Source organism: Apteryx rowi, unplaced genomic scaffold (genome assembly GCF_003343035.1).
Source record: "Apteryx rowi isolate R43461 unplaced genomic scaffold, aptRow1 scaffold_603, whole genome shotgun sequence".
In the NCBI taxonomy this organism is placed as follows: Eukaryota; Metazoa; Chordata; class Aves; order Apterygiformes; family Apterygidae; genus Apteryx; species Apteryx rowi.
Window position 1 is genome coordinate 70,598 of NW_020450876.1, and position 17,406 is coordinate 88,003.

Sequence of the window (17,406 nt, forward strand, 5' to 3'; positions counted from 1 at the left end):
TTACTTCTAGCATATCCTTAAAGAAGAGACTGCTATATGACTAGGGTTTATCAAAATTCAATGGCAAATGAAATGCTGTCGTCTTCTTTGTTTGACAGACCTTTCTTTATTCACTCTCCCTCCCGCACCACTTCCTGCTTCTGGCTGGATAGAAGTGTTATCAATATGGCTTCTTATTGTAACTTCATACCACTGTCTCTGTTTCTAGCCACAGTCCTAACTTAGGCACAGAAAAAGGTAAATCATTTCATTAAATGTAGTCTGTGTTGTTTGTCTTACACAAGTGAGGTTACCATTCTGTAGTTAGCAGCAATAAAGAGGAGATGAAGAGATGCTATTTTGTTTATAAATCTTAGAAGGAGCAGGAAGTCTAGGCAATAAGGCAAGCATCCAGCTACCACCAGATTTATTTAGACAAGTGTCTGAAATTAATTGGTTGCTTTTAAAGTTTGTTTGGTATTGGAATTGAGGATTAAATGAAGGAGCATGACATGAAAACTGCTCTGACATTATTAGTGTCAACATCATTTTTGGTCATTTGACCCATAGTTGACCTATTAACTTGTAAAAGCTGCCATTTGCGACTGATTTACTAAGTATTGACAGCAGGTGTTTTGTTCATGATAGCTATGTCCTGATGTAATTAAAGATGTTTTGCTTGACTTCTGTGCAATTTAGAGTGTCAGAGTGGTTACCTTTGAATGATTTTTCTTTTCAATTCCTTTCACTTATTCCCTAAAGAGCCTATTTCTTTCTGGCAACATCTGAGAAAAAATTTAGCAGTAGACTTATTTTGACAGGGAGACTGGTTTGACATAATGTTGGCTAAACTGACTGGCAAGTGAAACTCACTGGGTCTTAGGAGCTGGTAGATTTCCCCAGGTAAGACCTCAGTATAAAAAAGGAACGGAGCATTGGATGGAGGTTTTACATCTCAGGAAAATGCTGGTAAAGCTTTCAGTTTTTGTAGACAAAGTATACTAGTTGAAAATCTCATTTTCTCCTCAGCTAGTGGGAATTAAAAAAAAAATGGGTAGGGTGAATGGGAGTGTTTGAAAGAAAGCAGCAAGGGGAAATGGAACAAGGAACACCAGAAGAAATACCTGTAGGTGTGTTCCTGTATTCCAGATGTTTCATGGCAAGATTGTTATTTGTAAAAGATTTCTTTTTAGGCAATTGCTGAAGGGACAAGGGTAAGCATCTTACAAAGTAAGTGACTTTTCAGAAATCCTAYTTCTGTTATGCTAAAACACCATGCAAAACTACCTGTCTGCAGCGGTCACGCATTGACCACGTGATACTCCAGGTGTTTCCAAACACGTGTGGGCCTTGAGCCCCAGGAAGAGCCTGAGCCCACGCTGCAGGCATACTCTTTCCCTGGACGGCCCTTGCGGCCACCCCGACAGAGCGCCTGGCCTGGGCCTGCGCACGCAGCTGCCTGCCCTCACTCCTCTGGGGAGCGCCGCCCGCAAACAGCTCCAAAGAAGAGTTTTGAACGAGCTGTCATAACACACATCGTTGTCTAACTACCATTATTAATAACTACAGTTAAAATAAACACTTCCTAAATTTAGGCCTTCAAAAAAGGATTTTTTTCTTCATTTACAAATGTGGGAAACAGAGGGTCCTGTAGTTGTCCACAGTCTGGCAGGGAATCTTTCTCAGCAGTAGGAAGGCCACCTGATTGCCTGTCCTCCGCTTTAACCACAGGATGAGGCTTCCTTCCCTGAGATATACTAATCGCTCAGCTCTGTTAAGGCTTTATTTGGCACCAGTCCTATGAAAACATGTGCAACACAAAGTGAACTGATTTGGGAAAATTTTTTTTTGCCATCCTGTGTGGATTTCATGGCTGGCAGTTAGACATTCTGGTTTAGTCTGGTCAGTGTAGCATTAACAGTTATGTGTTAGAGACAGTTTTATTACTTGTAATTAAGTAGCAGTGGCTGGTGGGTTGGATGTTTGCTGGCACTTGTTGACTGTCTGGGAGAGATGAGGTTTAGAGGCAAATCCAAGTGAAATGAGTAACTGAGGCAAATGTGAGTTTGACCATTCATCCCACAAAGTATAAGTTTCATTCAAAGCTTATCACTTAAAATTTGAACTGTCTCTATAAATACAATGAAGCAAGAACACATAATCCTGTTGTCTTTAAAACCAATTTGCTGAGACAAATTCATTTCAGTTGCTGGACAGGATGGAGCTTTAACAATGATTTGAAGCTTTCTTGGAGGAGCAGGAGAACAGAAGCTAAGCAATGACTGATAATTAAAATTTTTCTGGACAGTAAGAGAATACGAAATAAGCATGCTTACAGAATCAGCCATACCCATGCCTGTGAAGAGTAAAATTAATGATCAGATCCCAAATTTGATATAGATCCATGTGGGTTTATTAAAGACAGTGGAATTATGCCTTTTTATATTATCAAGAGTCTAGCCTCTGAGGGCTACCTGGGCGCTCAGTGAAGGCGAGTGGGCTTCTGAGGGTTATGATGGCTAGCATCCTTTCAGATGCTAGAACCCAATGTTAACATTTCCAGAAGCTTCAGGTTACATTTTCAAAAGCCATTTAGGCACTTTTTGACAGTCTACCCTATCATCTCTAACAGTTCATTTTCATGTTCACTTTAAGTTCCAACCTCCCTGCTAATACCAGCAATAACTCTTTTGGCTGCAAATTCATTTTTTACAACTGGAGTCTGACTTTATCCTATTTCATAGCGTGTCCGCCATGATTACATCTCATAATCATTAACTAATTTTGTCCTCGGTACCTTGTAAGTATTATCCTCATGTTACAACTGTAGAACTGAGGCCTTGTTCATCCTGGGCAAGCTTAGACAGGAATTTCATAGCATGAATCTAGGGTGTTGAGCCTTGTGTTAGTGCCTGACCCCTAAGACCAGCCTCTTCCCATTGTCCCTATTCCAACAGCAAACAGTTCATGGGAACATTGGTGCAGTGTGAGGTCTATGCCTTTTCTTTGGGGCTATCTCTTTACCACTGTAAGTGCCTACGGAAAACCTTATCCACTGTATTTGGGTTCTTTTATTGGAAATAAGCCTGCTTTTTTGTCTGCCTTTCTCAGAGAAGTCATCTTGTTGTCCAGAGACAGGATCCTCTGCCAAAAGTTTTCCCCGAGTGTCACCTCTGTTCTAGCCATAACATTCCTAAAAGCTTTGGTGGTAGTGTTTATTTGTTTATCCTCAAAATAGCCTCATTGTAGTTACCTTTAAAGATAATTAGGGAAAAACTAGAAAGAGTTAGAATTGGACATAGATCTTCTTTCTGCTTTGTCCTTGAATTTCTTCAGGAAATCAGCTGTGGTCTCTGTAACGCTTTCATTCCATCTGAATTAAATGTTCTTCATGGGGGCAAAGGATGGCTTGTCATGGGCAGTAAAAAGACGCTTTGCTTTGCATTTTTATTTGAGTGTTTGTATATAGTGGTGACTGTGACCAATGGAGAGCACAGTGGAGAGCTGCKCACTGAGTAGCTGGAGGGCAGATTCAAAAAGAAGCTGGTGCTTCTGTCTGTTCTTAAAGAGCTTTTGTTTTTCAGATGGTCTCACCTTATTCCTATCCAGATTAATTTAGAAGAAAAGTCCTGCACTTAAGTGTACTGTCTACTTTACTGTAGACAGTGAGGCGGCTGCATGACTGACTTCCTGGGAAGAGGGAAATACACAGCTGGACACTGGTAGTTTTGTAGTCCATGAACTTTCAAGGTTTCTCACAGCTACTTTACAAACTATGGAACAAGAGACTCACCAATCCTTACTTCTTAGTTTGATCTTGGATGGGCTTCAAAACCAATGACTTCTAATTGGAAAAGACTTGGAGGCAAACTGCCAAGAGCCACCTAGTGCCACCACTGCTGCTTCCTCAGCAGCACCATGGAGATTGGGCCAAGACAAGACATTCTGTTTATCTCTTAAAGCTTCTGYCCCTTTCCTCCTCCTTTTCCATCCCTGTAGCTACACAAGGCTTGTCAGTTCCTTCTGCCCCTCTGGTAGCTACTCCTGGGACTTTGCAACAGTCTCCTGTCTGGACATCTGAAGCAGAGCAGATTAAAAAACAAAACCTTGCAGTGATGRCCACTGCTGGCAGGATGGAGAAATGGGAGTATCCAGTGGGCAGCACTGAGTGAGGAAGACTTCTAATCTTAGATATTGGAAACAATTCCTTTAAATTTTGATAGAGGAAAAACTCAGAATTGACCAAGTTGTCCCCTGTGACATATATGCCAAATTCCCGGTGATGTCAGTGTGTCTGGCTAAGGACCTCCTTTAGCTTTGCTGATCTATATCCTGCTCTGCGTCAGCACAGCAGGTTCCTCAGCGTGTCTCGTAGCATTCTTTATACATTGCATTATGGTGTAAGCATCCTTTTTGTCTAATTCTAATTTCAGATGCCTGACTCACACATGCTCTCTGAAGAATTTGGCATTGGATTCAGGGGTGACCAAATACTAACAAAATGAAGCTGTTGAGCTATAATCTCAGCGCTGTGTACTGTGTCTTTATTTCAGTTTTTCTACTCCACTTTAATTTACATAACTTGATTAATTTAGGTCCAGACAACTATACTGGCAGCATTTCTGAAACTAGCTATGGAAAAAAAAAACCCACCCAAAACACCAAAAGAAGCTGGATTTTAACCAGCTTCAAACACCCTGTTTAGAGTATGCCATGTCCCATTTGGTTCAAATCCAGGCAGTATCCTTTTTAGGAGCTGTGGTGTAAGTAGAACACTAGCTTCTAGCTATATATAGAATTCCAAATATATAGTGACCTCATTGGTGTCCAGCAATTGATAATATATACTTCAGTCTTTAACTAAAATCATATAAAAAGCACTTAAGGGAGCAAGAAGAAGAAAATAGAGAGAAATTTAAAAGTTTTTTTTTTTAATACTTCTATGACTAAAATGGTTGTAATTTTCATTTTGAAAGAGTAGACTTTTATCACTAAAAAGTCCATATGACAAGCAGCTGTGACTTATTATATTAACTGAATGCTCTAAGGCTACTTTTCTGGAGAATTTTTGCTTTGCAGTCAGTTTTACAGGTCTATAGCACAGTCTGCATTATTGTTAATCTGCTTTCACAGCACAAAATAGTGGTTCCAGAAGAGGCATTATATTATATACTGTACATGAAAAATAATGCAACTAATGCATGAATATTGATAAACCTCTAATAATAGTTCCTAATTATAATGAATTTCCCTTGTTTCATAGGGTATTTTTATGTGCCAGTTGCAGTCTGGTCAGAGCAAAGGCCTTTTGAGAGGGGGAAGAGTATAGAGAGAGACATGACTTCATTCTAATGTCCTGCCTGCTACTGCTAGAACCAGTTCAGCTCTTTTAGTGTTAATATTAGAAGGCATAGTAACAGCCAGCAGACTGTAAGCGTCATGTTGATTGAATCCTGCTGAGGACAAGCCTAATTACATAGCGTTTAAAATGGTGTCACAGTATCCTGCCTATATCAGGCCTCCTAAAGTTGCTGACAGCAGGATTTTATTTTTTAATACCCGTCTACCCTTCTGTAGACATGGCCCCTGCATCCTTGGTGAAGTGTTATTCCTAATGGGACATACATACAGTGTCAGCTCATCAGGCTAAATCATTTTGCATATTATGAATAATGCTCCTTTCACAGTTTTTTTTTAAGTTTCTTATTTAAGTAGAAATTCTAGTTTTTAAAGACAGTAGGGGATAAATAAATACTTGGTGAGGAAATTTCAATGCAATCTTCTTTTGATACTTTTAATCAAAAGAAAAATTAATCTAATGCCAAGGTAGTCATTGATACAGCTAATTGTAGAGTAATATAAATAGTAAAATGGTAATATTTTTTCTCACATTTTTATATATATATATATATATGTCTTTTTTCTGAAATCAGATTTAGTTACACGTTCTTTAATAATAGCCACATTCCATAGCAAATAGAAATATAACATGTTTTCACAAGGATTAGCTTGCATGTCCTTTTCTAAAAAAAATGATTTTAAAGTGAAACAGGAGATAATTAAAACTTACTTCACTACAACTTTCAAAATTGCCAGCAATGTTTCTGACTTAAGTAGACTTAGTAGGTGTGCATCCAATTTGGTAAGAAAGCAAATTTTAAGGATAGTTTCCAGCCTTTTGGCTAATTCTAACCCTGAGTTCTGATACCGATGCTGGCACACTGACTTCCAGTGTGCTTCAGACAAAATCAAGCTTGCTACAGTATATGCAGAGAAAAGATTTATTGCTTGGAATTACTCCAGAATCCTTTAATCTTCTGAAGTCTCCAACATACTTGTTGCTGTTATTTAAATCTTCCTGCTTTAGGCAGCTTCCAAATTCTGAGTTCTTGATCTAATGGTTCTTTAATGACTAGTGTGTTTTTGCAGGCCTTACATGTGGATAGTCACAAATATGCAAACAGAGAAAGATGCTGCTCTAACTCTTAAGAGCTTAAGTCACTATAGTGCAGGACAGAGAAGTGCAATATCAGTGCTCAAGTTAATCACTTCGAAGTTAGATAGCTAATATTTACGGATAACAACATTAGATGTTTTTAGAAACTACCTGTTCCATTTGCTCCTAGACTGAGGCCCCCATAGTCAGAGGTCAGTGTAACAAATTTTATACCCAGGTTTTTCTTTATGCTAATGTTTGATCTAAACACACAGTTCAGACGTTTAAATGATTTAGTTAAACTATACAAATCCCTGATTGAACACTCTTAATGCAATTTAAACCTCTTATATCAGTTTAGCTTACAACATTGCTTTCTTTTTACAAGCACAAGCTAAACTCCTATTGTCAATTTTAGCCAGCACATGTAAATGTTCACACAGACATTTACCCTGGTTTAACTAAATCAATTCTTTAAATTTTAACATCAAGATAAAGCTGTATGACCCCTCTACACCTTTCTGGTAATGCCAAAAGAACTTTAGTGCAAATTACTGTCATGTTTTTAAGTCTTGATTGAGTTTCATTAACATTAAACCCATTTAAAGGAATGTAAATTGGAACACTATTTTTTTCATTCTTGCATGTTGCATATCTAGTTTGGCTCAGTTTGCTGCTTGCTCTTCAGGGATCTGATCTTTCAGCAGTCTCCTCTAAACAGCATTCCCTTTCCCAAGAGCTCAATAAAATCCTTCTCCAKGGGGAGCAGGAATCAATAGGGTCTTCAAGGAAACAAAACAAAGAAGTGACCCTGCAATGAATTTTCTGCATGGACATCTGACACATTTGAGGAGCCATCTGGCATTGGATCTGCACCAGAAGTAATCTGATAGGGATGATGGTGAAGTGAAGCTAGAAATCCTGTAATTTATATTCGCAAACTTAATCCAACCATTAATTCCTTTGAGTAGCAGCATGAGAGTGACATCTAGCCTATTTAAAACACCTTCTTTGACCAACTCTGAGAACTGGCAGAATTAGCATTCATGTATCTCTTTGTTATTGGTGACTCCTATAAAGCACCAGCTACCCTTCCCCATTGTCGCAAAGGCAGAGAAGGGCAGGAAATTAAGTCTACTTTAAGAAAAAGAGCTGTCAGCAGGAATCCTCATAGTTGGGCTGTTTAAAGACTAAATTCCTTAGAGGCAGTCAAAAAAAAAAAAAAAAAAGTACAGAAATGTTCTTGTCCCCAGGCAGAGGATTGAAAAGTCAACCCAACTTTGAATAGCTCCTTCAAAAGTAATTTCCAGTCACTTCAAAACTACAAAGTAACTACATTGCTTTCCCCCACCCAGATGGTCTGTAGAACAGTAATATATAGCAATTCATGGGATTCAAGGCTTGTTGCTAAAACAATTGCAAAGCTGTGTATAAACATGCTTATTGTGTAGAAAATACCATGGTATGGCTGATCTGTGCATAGAATTTAAAGTGCAAGATTTCTTCAATTGCATAGGGATTGGCTACAGTTTCAAAGTTTAGCCTCATTAAATGCAAAGATTGAGCAAAACTAAAATTTCAGGTCACCCATGACACCCCTTGAGGTGGGGAATAAAATTGCATACTTCATGGGAGAAGAAATGGTACTGGACCCTTGGGTGTAATGTCAGATACCTGTACAGTCCCATAATGTCAAAAGAGCCYAAAAGCTTTGTATCCCTCAAAGCACAATGTCTGGCTCTGGCATGGCCCAGCACAGCTTGTGCCCATCAGACATGGGCAAGCCTCAGTCTTTCGGGTCTTCTTGTGGAGACGCACAAGTGGGTTCCATTTCCATCTCTGATGGAGATTTGTTAGATGTCCTTTAGCAAATTAGGAACAACTGTACCTCAGTTTTCCCCACCTGTAAAAAATGAGAACACCTGTTAATACTCAGCTCATGTTCGTCAACATTTGTACATCGTTGTAGACTGGGTAGACTGTTACAGGATGTGAAATTCAGTTGAAAGACATGTTGTAAATGCCTGGCAACAAATTTTTGTGTGTGTGTGTTAGCTAATGAGTACTGTTGCTAGTTAACAGAAAAAAATCCTCGGCTTAACTTTGAGCCTCATTTTCTTTTTCCTTAACTTTGATTTCTAATAACAAGCAGGAACTTCAAGTCTAATTCCCTGACAATTAGAGCACTTTTTAGCTGCGTGTAGTCATTCATCCTTAGATTTGTGCAGCAGATGACCCCCAAAGCACTGCCTTTAGTTGTATATAATTATAAAGGTTATCTGCTACTTTATCAGTAGGTTTACCAAGCAACTTCACAAAGGTAAAATCAAAGAAGGTGCATGAAAGTACAGATGATCATATACAAAAATTAACTTCATTAGATATTAACCTTTACTACACAAGCTGCATTAACTCCTTGGTTGTCATGCAAGAAACTTGGTCACCTCCCTGTATCAAGATTATAGAACCAGACTTTCTCAAAGTAACAAAAGGAAGAGTGCATTTAAGGAAAAATAACTATTACAGTTTGACAGTCCATCATTTTTTTTCACGGTCCAGCACAGCCTATGTAGTAAGGACTGACCTGTATAAAGGGTTGAAAATTGTGAGTATGATTCTGTACAGAAACAAAGGCAGTGTCTGCCCTAAGTAGTATAGTATCTTCTTGTGGTAGGCAACACCTAACCAAATAGGGTTTTGCTAGTGTTGATCCACCTAGACCTACAGGATCATGTATACATCATTCCTCTTTCCTGTGAGCTGTTTTACATGTTCCATTCTGGATTATCATAAATTCCTATTGTCATAAGAGAGAAAATAGCAACTGGTAATAATAAACACGCGTGCTTACTCAGATTTCTGTGGTGTAGAAAGCTAGTTTCCTGATAAGGTTCTGGGTACTTTTTGGCTCACCTGCATTGGAATKGTAGTAGGGAAAGTTATTTTGTTAATTTTTTTTTTTTCAGCATGGAAAAAGATGGAATAAAAATTAAAAAAAAAGAAAAAAGCAAAGTTTTGGGTTAAGCTTCCAAACATCAAAACTCTGAGTTCATTTAAGCTTTAGATTCAGTCTAGGAAAGAGAATAGTATCCCAGATTACTGCAGCTTGCTTATGCCAAGAACTTGGAATAAGAATTGTGGCTACTAAGTTTTTGTGAAGTATTTCTAATAAGTGATGTCATTTGTTTGTCAGCTCTCTCAAAATGAAATTGTGTACCACTTTCTGGTCACATAGCATATTCTTGGCTCTGAACTACTGCATCTGAGTATGAAATGAGCAGCAAAGGACCAGCTTAAGATTTTGTGGCTGTTGCTAAAAGGCTCTTGGGAAGATGCTTTCTTTTACAAATACTGGATAGTTCTTATTTCAGAGAGCAAGCTAATGTTAAACCATGAAGAACACGAGTGGTCCTCCACATTTAACTTCTTGCTCTTCCAATGATTTGCTTATAACTTTGGCCTAATTGTGACTCTAAGCTGAACTCATTTATGATGTACTTCCACTGAAATAAATAGATCCGTTTGACCCTCCATGCCTCAGTTTCCCCAGCCGGATAAATAATTAACATCTCTTTCTTGGCTTGCAAACATTCATTACTATAATTAATGTTTATAATGAAAGGCTCTGTAGAAGAACAAAGAGGGAAAATATTTAATTCTGCAAATGAGTCTTCTTATACCTGTCTCACAATGACAAACCCTATAGCTCTGCTGGCCTTTAGTGTACGAGAGAATCTAAAATATTTAATTTTGTTGTTCCCCACATGCAAAGCAATAACCTGTAAGACTGCATCCATGCAAACATAGTTCTACTTAGAGTAGTAGTAGGTCAGATGCTTGCACTGGCTTGCTCTTATCCCCATCATAAATAAATGCTTTTTCAATATTACTTGTGCCTGAGGGACCTTATAACACATATCCTTGTATGTGTCAGTCCACTTGATCTTGTTATGGTCTTTCCAGCGTTTTTAATTTCTGAGTGAAGTGCCTGCTTTCCTGCTGAAAGAAGGATGGTAGAGGGAAGGAAGAGGACAGTTCTCGCTGTGAAACTTCATTGTTACAAATGTGGGGCATTTCTGTCGGCTTTGCTTTGATGTAATTAAAAAGCTAGTTGGGCTATAGGTCAGATTCATCGCTGGTCTTAATGGAAGCAACTTACTTGGTTCCAAGCCATTAAGGTGGGTGAGAGAGAGAACTGAATCATGGCGTGTTTCTGCTGAATAGGATGGAAAGCTTGAAGCAGCTGTCTGGGTTTGAGGGAGGGAGGAGGTGGTCAGAGCGGGCAGGCTACCTGCGAAGGAAAGAAAAGGCGAAAGCGGCAGAGCTAGAGACAGCCAGGCCAGCTTCTGCCAGTAGCCCACGACTGCAAAGCACTGACTGATGCAATCAGTCGCTTCTCTAAACACTCTACAGCTATGCCAGTGCTCTATAGTAACTCTGCCACCAAAGAATACCCCAGACGGAGGCCCAAACACAGTTCAGCTGTTGTTCATCACTTGTGCCTCCCTATACAGGCAATGGAAAGAAACAATGTACATTCTATACATTTAAATCCAACATGGTTGAATTGTTTGAGGGTTAACAGAATAGCTTTGTATGTTTCTGGCAGGGCTTTCTGAAAAGCATCTGTAGACCTTTCAGCACACAATACATGCCTTTAAAAGTGACAGATAGTGTTTCAGCCCAGGGCTTGGTCCTCAGTGATTTAGTTTGTTTAGTTGATACAGTGCCTGTCGCTGGCTTGGGTAGATGAACTGAGCAGAAAAACATTTAAATTAGACATGTTGTTTCTGAGTGGGTGGGTCTCACTTTTGCTCTGCCCCTGTGCAGTAATAGGTCCTTGATGTATTATTAAATTCTATGTTGTGCAAATAGCCCAAACAAACTTCTTGTACCCCTTAGTATTAAAAAAAAGTGCAGGCTTTTTCTACTGTAGGGTACAAAAGGTTGCTGACTACATCCTACAGAAAGGAGTCAGACTACCCTTATGGACCATTCTCCTAAAGGGTTGTAAGATGGAGGAAGCTTCTTGTGCCTCTTGCCAGTAGGATATAAATCAAAACAGACATAAGTAACTGCAAGATGCCAAACAGTAACCAGACAGAACCTGGTCAACCCAACTCATATTTTCCAAATGATGTGTCTCGCCAAAGCATCTGAACTCTTGAGAAATACCAATGAATTTCACCTTACCTCTGCAATATGAAGGAGGTAATTAGGAATATCTTGATTTTTTAGAAGAGGAAGTGCATCAGGGAGAGAATAAGTAATGTAACTGCCTAAACATGTGATGTATTTGTCAGAGCTGACAAGCAAACTTCAATTTCCCTTATAGTGGTTACAAAATGATTCTTCCTCTTGAGCCTTGACCTACTGAGGAAGGGATGTTTAGCCCTGTTGCTGAAGGAAGCCACTTCTTTGAGAAGCATGGGTCGGGTGGTTTTTCTTCCAGAAACTTTTTCTGTTTTTGTAAATTCGAACACAGTGCCTTAATGATACAGTGGTTTCTTCCTCTAACCTGGAAATGGAGGCCTTTGCATTTCCAAAGCTAGATGCTGCCTGGTAATAGTGTAACCCTCCTTATTTATCAGCATAACCTCTACTGAGAACTGGTTATGTATAAAAAATGATGCCTCCAAGTGAATACCCAGTCTGTGTGCGTGAATCAAAGAATTCTGATAGAGTTCTGCAGCTTTCAAATATATTTTTGTCTTATAATAAAAGAAACAGATACCTACATTTCTCTTCAGAAAAGCAAAGGTTTAGCTTGGAATAATTCTGTGAAGAAACAGAGTTCCAAAGGAGATTTTGATGAAAAGCAGCATCCTAGTACCTAAAACATGTAAAATATGCCGAGTCAATGACAAATGTTTTTTTTGTCTGCTTCGTTCATTATACTATTAAGAGACTTATTAAGGACTGTGTATATTGTATTAAGAGACTTATTGAGGACTGTGATCTATAGTATCCATCCACTTGCTTAAATAGCTAGTATATATAAAAGAGATTTTAATAACTTTTTTTTTTGCGGGCATTCAATATCTCTCCATCAAGACTAGGAAACAATTTATAATTAAAAGAGACGTAGTTTTTCTTTGTGGTATTCTTTTGGCATTTTTATGTAAACATTTTAGTAATAGAACTATCTATTCTTGTGATGTTTTCCTTTTCCTCTGCCTCTTCCCCCGTATTGTTCTTCTCCAAAGGTACAAAGAAAGCTTAGAAAATTTGAGAAGGGTTGCTTTTAACAGACGACTGCTTTTAAAGATGCCTCCTAGGAATATACTATTCCAAAGTGTTTTAAAGATGACTTGAGCAATATGGGGCTTAAACCATAGAGTAGGTGTAGATTCTTTTTCTTGTGTGTATTTAGATGTTCAGATTTCCTTCATCTTGAATAACAGTGAGTGATGAGAACAGTTAAAACTAAGAGGCTGAAAGCTGAGAAATTGTGAGAGAACAAAGTAAGAAATCTTTTAAGGTCTGTTTCTTTGGTGGAAATGTTTTCAGCCTCTCTTTATTCCAGTGATCAGTGAGCATGATGGAGGCAGGATATCTTTAATAAACTCTTAAATTAAAAGGTGCAAACTTTTAAATTAAGAGGCGGGTTCAAAATGATGCCTCCAAGAGATTCTCAAGCTATATAGCATCACAGACTGATGCAGTCTTATTTTGGAATGCCTTGAAATTATTGAATCTGAATTGCTTCGAATTTGCACTGAATTTCTGATTTTGATTTGTGCTATCCAAAACAAAGCAGATCAGAATTTTTTAACAGCAAGCTAACTGTAAAATTGGATAAATTCCTCCATCAAACCAGTCAGTTTAGAACACTTTCCTTCCAAGGTAGAAACTTCTCAACCAGCTCTGTTCTGGTTTTGGTGCACACTTCAGTGGGCACCCACAGGATGAAGAACTTATTATTTTTTTGTCCCAGACCTATACCAGTTCACAGAAAGGCTTGTAGTTATGAGCTTGTACATTGATTTCTAACCACAGGTGTAACTTTCTTTCTATGCACATTCTCTTACAAGCCATATGTACAAATAATAGTGTAACATAGTACAGACCTATGAGGTAATAGCTGTAGAGCTTGTGTTAGGTTCATATTTTCAAAAATTCTCATGAAGATTGACTTCTTGAGGATATCTTTTTTGTTGTTCACAATGATAAATAATATTTATTGTCAATCAGTTTTATCAGTCAGTATCCTTGGAACAACAGAGGTGATCAGTTCATATAGGGTAAAATGAATATTAATTAAAATAACGTATTTGTTGCTGATAATGTTTTGATACCAAAATATAAAAAAGAAGTGTTTTGCACTACGACATTTCAGGGTTATGTTTGCACTGAATGACACAGAGAAACTTTCTCTTGTGGTTTTCTTTCCACTTTGTGAGTTGTGAACATGAAGTGCAACAGAGATGAGCAGAGGGACCCAGACGAACCCCTGGAGAAGTGCAAATGACAAGTGCTTAGTGTCAGGCAATGAACTGTATGAAGCATGAGGCATCAGTCCCTCTCCAACGGTGTTCCCACAGGGCACCAATGGGGCTGGCCTCCCTTCAGCTGTCCTCTACCAGCCTCACAGTGCTTGACCAGAGGGAGGTTGTTCAGTCTCTAATGCATCAGGGATAAATCCCTCACAGCTAATTCAGAAATATTTGCATTTGGGACCAGTACATGTGTAGCCAGTTCTCCTTCACTGTGGCCAATTAAGCTTTCCTTGAATGCTGTTAAGGCCGGAAAGATGGGCACTGCACTGTGCTGTTACACAGGGATGAGAATTCTTCTGGGAATATTACAAGCATTGTCCCGGCAAGGGGGGTGCAACATTAATTTCATCAGGTTTTCAGGTCATCTTCCTCTTCACAGACTATTATTTTGAAGTCAAGGATTTGAAGGAAGAGAATAACTGTGTATGACATCCTGATATGAACAGAGGACTTCTGGGGATGTGTGACAAAGTGAAGTGAGGCCAGACAGGAGGAGATGTAGAGAGAGAATTTGAGGAAAGCTCTGAGTGAGGGCTCTGTTAAAAATTCATAGAGCCTACACTTACAGTATTAGAAAGCTGATGATAAACTTTCAGCTCTGCTTGGGATTTGGACGAGTCTGGATATTTCTTGTATTGGAACCTGAATTCTTTGTGTTTGTTGAACCCTTCAAAGCTTTGTCAATCTACCCACTGCTTTGACAATGTAACCTTTTCAAAAGAAGAGGGACGGGGCTTTGTACATAATAAAATGAAAAGGCAGCATGTTTAAAATAAAGCAAAAGGAAGTACTTTCTCCTGCAGCACATAATTCTGTTGTGGAACTCATTGCCACAGGATATGGTGGAGACCAAGAGTATAAATGGGTTCAAAAAAAGATTAGGTAAGCTGATGGAGGATGTGTCTAGCAGTAGCTGTTTAAAGCAATCATCCAGATGCAGCTCCCAGGTCAATGAGTCTGTGACTGCCAGAAACTGAGAGTGAGCAAAACAAACAAGGGACATAAACCACCAAGGCCACTATTGGAGAACCATTACTGAGTTAGACTGAAAAATTTGCTGAAAGGCTGTTTACTTTCATTAATACACGTAAGAATGCTGGTAAAGGATCAAACCCATGGTCCTGTTTACAACACATCCCATTTCAAGCAATTAAAACAACAGATAAAGGTAGGATTGCATCCTGTATATTTATTAGGACAAACCTTCCCTTGATTCTGTATAAGTAATAGCTACAGAATAAGGCAGTAGTAAATGTTCCTTCCTCAGCAGTCAACAGATTGTTTAAAAGAAATTAATAGTTTTTGAAAATAACTTTTGCATTAGATTTATTTTACCCTGACTTTGTATTTTCATAAATGTCCACAGGTCAGTTGAACATGAGATTTCTCTGTGGGAGTCTCATGAACAAGATGAGTCTGACAGGTGAAGTGCATGTCAAAAAACTCCAGCATGTGTATCAGCACTGTTTATAGCAAACCTTTATGGACTGACTCAACAAGATTAGTTGGCCATATTGCGACAGGCTTAGTCCTAGGCAGGCTAAAACTGTGCACTGCTCTTGCATCACACAGAGTTTTGCTCTGTGCTAGCTAGTGCTAATGAGAAAAAGTAGAGAGGCCTAAGGCTTCCTCAGTTCCCTGGTAAATCCAAATTTGTATCTAAAACAATATGAAGACAGGCCCTGCGTGTGTCATTAACAGATGACATTATGGACAGAGGAAACAAACTTTTTTATGGCAAACTGTCCAAATGAGAAAGATAACACTTAGATTCTGTAATTATATTTGGAAGGACACTATTTTTTTCCCCAAAACAAACAATGCTGATTTAAAACTATATACTGCAAATTACTAGGAGACAGGAAGTTAAATCTAACTGCTGTGAAAACAACATTTTATATGTTGCAACACACTTTCCATACTCAGCCAAGATATCAACACTTCCTGCTAAAAATTGCTATGTCTCAGTACTCAGTAATCCATAATGTGATCAAAGTCCTAAATCCAGGTGAATTTAAAAATATTTATCAGCCTTGACATCTTCAAAGTTCTTATTACCTTGGGATAGAAAATGAAATGTTTCAGAAGACTAATCACAGACAGAGACATGGAAAAACATGAAACAAAGCCACCAGAACACTTATAGTACTGCAGCACTTGGAGTAATAAAGTCATTATTTTCTTTCAGTATCTGAAGAGAGGTATGAAAGTAGTGGAAAGCTGAGATGCAGATAGGTGAACATGTTTTTCATGGGGTGTTGAGTATTTCCATCATGAAAAGGCAAGTGGAGAAGATCTGAAGAAACTGGTAGACCACTGATAATTTGTACGAGATCTAGAGAGCTAGAATTGAAGGGTTTTCCTGTAACAGCATCTCCTAATATGCTCTTCTATATTTTATTTTTAAAATGTCATCTCAAAATTAAGAACAACATTTGAGAAATCTGTGTGTTTTCATAGGCCTACAATTCATGCTAAAACAATTTTCCTTTTGAAACCAAATTAGGGCTTGTCTGTAGAACAGACCAAGGCCACAAAGTTGCACAACTCTTGACATAGCATTTATAACATATGCAGGGTAGATCAAAGAAAATAAGGCAGACACTCTTCTAAGCAGACATAAGGGATGCTTCACAAGTTCTGCCTCTATTGTTCACCAGGCTTCTTATAAATAAGCAATTTCCAGGGGATAGAGAAGACACCAGTGCTTGTGCATGCTTTCTCTAGCAGCTTGTCTATACTGGCTATATACGAGTTACTCCTGAATAATTCCACACGTACTTCAGGTATGCTCATACACGAGCTGTCAATGGATAAACTAGAGTGAGGCTTTCTAGTGTATTTCCTGTTCTCCATAATCAGCGGTGCGTGTCCTTTTACTATATAGTAAATGGAGAAAGTTTCCTTGAATTTAGCATAGAAGAAAAGCACAGGCAGTTACTGTGGAGTAATATTCTGTAAAGTTATGGTTTAGATTACACTTGAATGATTTGTTTGCCTGCTTAGGCTTTCATTCCAAAAGAAAATTGGCTTATTCCATTCTAGTTTAAACCAATCGCAAAGTATATTGAATAACATGGGAAGAAGGCAGAAGATTAAGAAGAAATTGTCCAGGAACAGCAGTTGGTTGTCTCTTTTCAAGTATAGACAAGTACTTAGACTCCATCTGTGCTCAGGGCTGTTCTCCAGGCCCTATTCCAGCCCTTCTGAGGAACCGTACCATTGTTATCCCTTTATGGTATATGATATGACTCTTTTCTTGTCTCCACGTAACTAGTGAATAACCTGCTGAATCAACTAGTTGCACCACAACATACTACTATAAAAGAAGTCTGTGACAAATGGGTTAAGGCCATAAGTCTCATGGGGGGACTTCAACCACCCCGATATCTGCTGGAAAGACAACACAGCTAGGCACAAACAGTCCTGGAGGTTCCTGCAGAGCATTGGTGACAACTTCTTGACACAGGTGGTGGAGGAGCCAACAAGGAG

The 17,406-nt window shown here is 38.7% G+C and overlaps 1 long non-coding RNA gene across 1 annotated transcript in view; it reads right to left on the bottom strand.

Annotated features, from left to right (window-relative positions):
• Positions 1–1,842: 1,842 nt before the first annotated feature.
• Positions 1,843–17,406, bottom strand: part of LOC112974497 — a 22,141-nt gene continuing 6,577 nt past the window's right edge. The window contains exon 3 of the long non-coding RNA XR_003256308.1: positions 1,843–8,318. This is a non-coding gene — a long non-coding RNA (uncharacterized LOC112974497). The remainder of the gene's footprint in view (positions 8,319–17,406) is intronic.